The 6,968-nt window shown below is 45.1% G+C and overlaps 1 pseudogene; it reads right to left on the reverse strand.

Annotated features, from left to right (window-relative positions):
* Nucleotides 1–1,550: 1,550 nt before the first annotated feature.
* LOC115870908 lies at nt 1,551–1,639 on the reverse strand (annotated as a pseudogene).
* Nucleotides 1,640–6,968: the final 5,329 nt, after the last annotated feature.

Below are 6,968 nucleotides of genomic sequence, written 5' to 3' on the forward strand. Positions count from 1 at the left end.
ATCAATAGAGTGAACGCTATGCTTTAGGATGATATCTGACAAGAGATTAGAGGCAGACAAATCAGTGGGTTTAAAAACAAAAACATGGCTATCAAGTTGGTTCTAACTCATAGCATCATCTTTCTCCTGCAAAGCAGGTGATGGGTTTGAACCACCAACCTTGTGGTTAACAGTCCAAAGCTTACCTGACATGCTACTAGGGCACTTTTAGTTAATTGTCCCATTAATTAAAATTGTAAATGTACCTAAAGTTTGACCCAGCAATTCAGATTTTAGGAATTTACCCTTCAGAGAAGTTGTACATATTGAGAATGTACAGTGGCATTTAAAGATGTATGGTTATTTATAGCAGTGTTGTTTATAGTAGCGAAAGGCGTGAAATCAGTAGCCTTAAATGTTATTTGGTGCTGTCAATTCTGTCCCAGCTCATAGCAACCCTCTATAACAATGAAACAAGCCCAGTCTCATGCCTTCACTACATTGTTATGTTTGAGCCCATTGTTGCAGCCGATACATTAATCTATCTTGTGGAGGGTCTTTCCCCTTCCCCTCCACTTTGTCAAGCATGATGCCTTCTTCGGGGCCTCATCTCTCCAGACAGCATGTCCAAAGGGAGGCAATCTCACCATTTCCACTTCTAAGGAGCATTCTGGCAGTTCCTCCTTCAAAAGATTTGTTTTGCTGGCAGTCGATCCGCATGGTTGGTGGTTCGAAACCACCAGCAGCTCTGTAGGAGACAGACTGGGCTTTCCATTCCCCCAAACAGTTACAATCTAGGAAGCCCACAAGGCGTGACTATGAGCCAGCATGGACTAGATGGCAGTGAGTTTGGGGGGCAGTGTAGTTTCAATATTCTTCACCAACACCATACTTCCAATATAGCCATTCTTTTGTCTTCCTAATTCATTGTCCATCGTGTACATGCAGATGAGGCAATTGAAAATACCACGGGTCAAGTGCACCTTAATCCTCAAACTTACACACCTGCCTTTTAGGAGACTAATTATACTACCAAGAGCTCTGGTGGGGGGGTGATGGTTAATCACTTGATTGATAACCTTAATGTTGATGGCCCCAACCCACAGCAGCTTGACAGAAGACCTGGTGATCTCTTTCAGTAAAGATTCCAGCCTAGGAAACCCGATAGGGCAGTCCTACTCTGTCCTGGAGGGTTGCTATAAAGCAGAACCAACTTAGCAGCACCCTGTATACTTTCTCCCACAGAGCCCACTTTGTAACAGCCCAGCTTTATCATTGTGCTACTAAGGCTCCTATCACGTGTGCTGCAGCCATACGATTAAATACTAGACATCACAAATAATTAGGAAGGTCATGTATAGAGAAAGAACAATCACAAGATCTATTTGGACAAAGGAAAAAGGTGCAGGGCTGTGTGCAGGTTGTGTTTGTATTTAAAAGGAGGAAATAATATGTATTTGCATGTGTATAATACTTAAAATATCTTGGACCAGTTATAAGAAACATTCATTCTTTGTGTGGATGGGATTTAGGGGGCTTGAGAGAGGTTCCCACCTCTCTAGAGTCTGCTTTATACCTTTATATCTTGTTGTTATTTCTCTCCACGGAAATCTTTAGTAAAAAGCAAAAGATTTATACGCTCAAAGAGAAACCAGAGTATCCCTTTATAACTTTTTAACTTTGAGCCATGTGAATGTCTTATTTCAAAAATGAGTAAAACATTTTGCAGTAGTTCCAATCCAAAATAGCCTAATCTGAGGCAGCAGGAATGGAGAGGAAGTTAAGGAAACAGCTGTCCACCAGAGAAGTATTTCAAATATATTGAGGGAACTGTAGCCTCAAATATACCCAGTTTTGTGCCTTCACCACGGAATTATTCCTGTAGCTAAGGCTACTACACAGCCTTAGCTTGTCTTCAGGCCACTAAGAGGAAGTGGAATGGGAGTAGAATTGGGTAACCCCTTCGTCCCTCTTGGCTAGCTCCTCTACCCTTTCCTTAAATGTTTTGCACAACCAGAGGAATTTCATGGGTGGAATTATTTGGGGAGGAAAGTTTGTTTCCTTGGGGGATTTGGTATCAAAATTATCAGACCGAATCCCCAAATCAAGACAGGATTAGTGATTTATATAGTTAAACAGTAACTTCTGTAAAGGTCTTTTCTTGACTGGGATAGGGGAGAACTACACCTTTGGATTTCCAAGGTTATAAATCTTCACAGGGGCAGCAAGTCTCACCTTTCTCCCATGAAGCACCTGGTAGGCTCAAACTGCTTACCTTGTGGTTAGCAACCCAAAGTATAATCCACTATGCCACCAGGACTCCTTAGTAAAGACAGTCACCTGGCCAGATTGGGGAAGGGCAAGAGAGATCTCAGAAAAATCACCGTCACCAAATCTATTCCAACTCACAAGGGACTTAGAAGACAAAGAACTGTCCCTGTAGGTTTCTGAGACTGTTAACTCTACTGGAGTAGAAAGCCTCATCTTTGCCCCTTGGGTTGGCTAGTGGCTTTGAACTGCTGACCTTGTAGTTAGGAGCTGAATGTAACCCACTCCACACCAAGGTTTGTCAAAGAAGAGATAGCCCTTGTCTATGTAAATGTCATAGTTTTGAGGGAGACTCCCTTAAGTCACTTTTCCTTATACTTTGTGTGGGATCCTGCTTGTCTGTCTTTGTGGAAGGCAAATTGCTTTTCTCTGCCTTTCTGGATTGCCTAGGAGATTGCTCCGGGCTATTGTCTTTCTCCTGGTCTCCTTGGGACTTTACCTGAGGCAGTTTGGTGATCAGAAAGTGAGTGTGGGATACTCAAGGTGGCAAAAGGACTATTTCAAGGCTTAGGATGAAACACCGATATCTGGAATGCCTTTGACTTCAGGCACATTCTCACCTAGTAGGCAGCCTCACCTCTGAGGTTCAGAGACCTGTGAAAGTGATATGGCTCTAAGTGCCTCAGGAAAGGGCAGAAAATTGTTACACTCACTAAAGCAGAGGGGGGCACTTGGCAGTCACAGTGAGTGACTGGGAGTGACTGGGAGCAAGGTCTATTCGATCACACACCCTTCCAGGCCAGATTTCCCTAGACCTGTTCCTTCGCTAGAGGCTGCGCTCTGGCTAGGCCCCATTTCATTTTTTGCCTCCGGTTCATAGCTAACAGCACCAGTAGCTGGATCTCGCTACAGATCAGTAGCTGGATCTCTCTACAGATCGCTGCCATTCCATGGCTAGGACAGGCAGCGAGGTTTCCTTAGTCCTCTACTCTCTGTCTTAGGCTCCAACGGGGCCAGTGCAGCAGTAACAGGCTCTCAGGTCCGGCCAGGCAGGACCCTGCGCGCGGGAGCTCGGGGCCCGCCCACGGACGCGCGGGGGCGCGGCTTAGCCACTGCGCAGGCGCCAGCCTCCGGTCCAGACACTGCAATTCCCATGAGGCCTTGCGCCGCGTCCGGCCCGCTCTCGCAGCCCAATAGCCCCGCGGGCTCACGCAGGCCTCCGGGACTCGCGCCGCACCGCCTTATGGGATACACAGTCCGACGAAAAACGTCGGGCACGAACTCCCGCTAAGCTCACGTGTTTACTTTGTGTCGGGAGTTCAAAGAAGAGTACTTGCCAGATTTCGTCATAAAACCGCGACCAGACGGGCGGCGCCATCTTCGAACTTGGACTTCCGGAAGGACTTTGGTGAGGGTGAGTGTACCGCAGCTGGGTGTGCTGGGGCCCCTACGATTACTCCTCCCCCTTCTTTTTGTGTAGATATTGAGAACCCGCGCCGAGCTCGAGTATTCCGTCGCCGCACAGCATCGCGCCCCCTGCCCTCTGTATTCCTGTCCGAAACCACCGCGCTCCCCACCTCCTTCCCCAACAGTGGCAACCATGCGTCCCCCATCTCTAACTACGGGTCTCGCTCTCACGCCAACACGGCTCCATGGGGCCGGGCCTCGACACTGCTTATGCTGCCTCCTTCGGACACAACGAAATTTCAGTAATGCTTCCCTCCAAATCGTTAGCATTAAAAAAAAGGAAAGGAAAAGGACCGGATAGGCTAGTGAGGAAAGCTGCCCCCACGCCCATAAGCGAAGAAGGGCAGGCAGTCGCCCTCTGAGCGGTTGCGGGCCATCAATCACTTCTTTCAGCTGTGGCCAGTCCCTCCCTAGATGAGGCTCGGCCACCCCGGGGGTTGTTCCCCGCGCGCTACAACCCCATTGGCGAGCCAAGGGCCAGTTATGTTTCCCTGTCCGGTCCCTTTTTCCCGTTGACTGTCTGCTGGGAAAGGCTGAGGTGGCGACTTGGACCCCACGAGAGGTAACTCTTTGTTCTAGGCGGGTAGGAGATAGCCGAGCGTCTTCACCCCTGCGGTATATTGTTACTCAATTTGAAGTTACGCCGGTACCATTGTTAGCATTTTTGCCATGCTTACCAGTTGGACTGTTACTTTATTGTGTTCTTCAAACGGATTTATTTCAAATGCTTTGGTCTTGATCAAAGCAGTATGGATGAAACCATGAGTTTCATGGCTCGTTACAGTTTTATTTTTGTTGCTAGATAGATATATTACAATATACCTATTGCGCTATTCAACCTTGTACCATTAAAATTCCCTTGCATATCACCAGCAGTACTTCAGGAGCACTTTGAGAAACTGTGTGCTAGTCCAAACTTTGTGTGTTTTAAGAAATTGTATATTTGTTATTTAACTTTTTTTTTTTGGCCAGCGAGGTCAGACTAGCAGTCTGGATCAGCAAGGCAACCAAACATGTTGGGGTGCAAATAGAAGATTTTATTAATCTTGCAACTAAAATTCACCGAACACCCGTTCCTTTACTCTGCATCCAAATTTGCATTGTGAAACCCTGAGTAGACATTTATCACCACACCCTAATGAGCGGTGAATCCTTAAAGGACTTTTTATACCATTGAGTACTTCATGCAGTCCATAGAATTTTAACCATTGCTTTTATCATGTTTCAAATGTAGTTTCAGTGGTGAACTAGATATGTAAGATCTTTGGACGTGCTTAGGGAAGACCCCAAACCCACTGCTATTGATGTAATTCAGACTAATAGTGACCACAAAGGACAAAGTAGAACTGCTCCTTCGGATTTCCCAGACTTTCAATCTTAGTGGGAGCAGACAGCCTCATCATTCTCCCGTGTTGCGGCTGGTGGGTTTGAACCACCACACCACCAGGGCTCCACTTTCAGGGAAGGTAAGTATGAAACACAGCAACACACACCTCCGCTGACAGTCAAGCAGTGAGCTGCATGTGGGATGAATCGACGGGGCATCAACCTTTGTCTCCTGCATAGAAAGCAGCCCTTTACCACTGATCCATCAGTGCTTCGGGCTTCAGCAGAGCTTCCAGGCTGGGATGAACCAGGAGGAACTGCCTGGTTAGCTACTTGCAAAGATCAGCCAGGGAAAGCCCTATGGATCACAAGGACCTGATCCAAAGTTGGTCTTGGGGTTGGCACAGGCCCTGGCACCACTTTGCTCCATTGTGTATAGAGGTGCCATGAGTTGAGTGGGCCAGCGACATATATCAGTGGAGTAGGAGATGTTTAAAAACACAACTAAGAAGCCATAAAGGAAAAGATTGATGTGTTCAACTCTTATATTTTTTACGCTTCAATTTAGTAAGAAACATTGTAAATGATGTTAAAAGGTAATTAGACACGGAGAGAATATTTGCAGCATAAATGATCTAACTTCCATATACAGTTCCATGAAAATATGATGTATATGTGTACGCGATTCGTAGAGGACATATAGATGTCTGGCATCTAAGAAGTTGCTAAAGTTAATTATCAGGACAATGCAAATAAAGTAGAGAAGAATTCTCTCACCCTTCTGATTGGCAAAAACTTTAAAGTTGGATGGCAAACTGATAATAAGGGTGTGCGTAAAATGTATACCCATGTACAAAAAGGAGACTAGGATAAGAAAGTTCTAGCAATCTCCCAAAATCAGCTAGTGAAAGCCCTATGAACTGCCCAATCCACAAGTGATGGTGGAGATGGTACAGGATCAGGGAACATTTCTTCTGTGGTGCACGGTGTCATGGCAGCAGCTAACAAGAAGTGCAAATTGGTTAACATTTTGATGAGCTGTATGGCAGTTTAAATTAAATAGCAAAGTGTGAATGCCTTTCAACCCAGTACATCAATTTCACTTCCAGATAGTCATTCTAGACTAGTAAATTCTCATTTATGGAGAGATCTGTACTAGAATCTTCACTGCAGTGTGTTCATAATAGTGCTGTCGCCTAATTGCCATTTAAGTGGGAAATATCTGAACTCTCATTCTGTGGAACACCACAGAGCAGCCAAGAAGAATGAGGTCTAGGTATATGGATAAGAAAAACCTTCCAGACATCCCGACGCTCTATTCCAAGCTCTATTCCATCCGCAGCTCACAGTGTTAACCGACCTTCCTCGTTTCTCGATAAAGCACGCAGGCGCGTGCCCATGCCACAGCTTACAGCTCAAAACCTACAGACTTGCGCTCTTACTGGTTGGGGTACTTCGCATCCCCAAGTTGAGTTGAATGCTTGGCAGAAGTCACTCTACTGTTACTTAAATTATATGTCAAGAAACTTTGTAAAAGAACAAGAAGAGAAAAGTCATTCTAAGAAAAAGTCTTTCTCCTGGGTCCCCCCACACACACACACACACTCACTTTTTTTTTTTTATGTCAGTTGGGTTACCATGAGTCAGAATTGATTGACAGCAGTGGGTTTGGCTTTTTTTTGGTGTGTCATTTCTATAAATGCTATGTATATTTCAATTTAGGGAAGTTTGAATGTATAGAATTATTTTCTCAAAACTAAGCGGAAACATAGCAGGGTGTTTTAATGTCACTTTACATTTTGTACGTATTTTATAAAAATTTGGTGTAACAGTTGGGTAAAAGCAATTCTAGAGAAGAGAGCAAACTAAGCTGAGTGTTTTGGAAAGAGAAAAGGGTGAGTTCCCAATATATATATGTATATATGTGT

This window comes from Echinops telfairi, unplaced genomic scaffold (genome assembly GCF_000313985.2).
Source record: "Echinops telfairi isolate 266 unplaced genomic scaffold, ASM31398v2 ScPeMD7_2573;HRSCAF=3158, whole genome shotgun sequence".
In the NCBI taxonomy this organism is placed as follows: domain Eukaryota; kingdom Metazoa; phylum Chordata; class Mammalia; order Afrosoricida; family Tenrecidae; genus Echinops; species Echinops telfairi.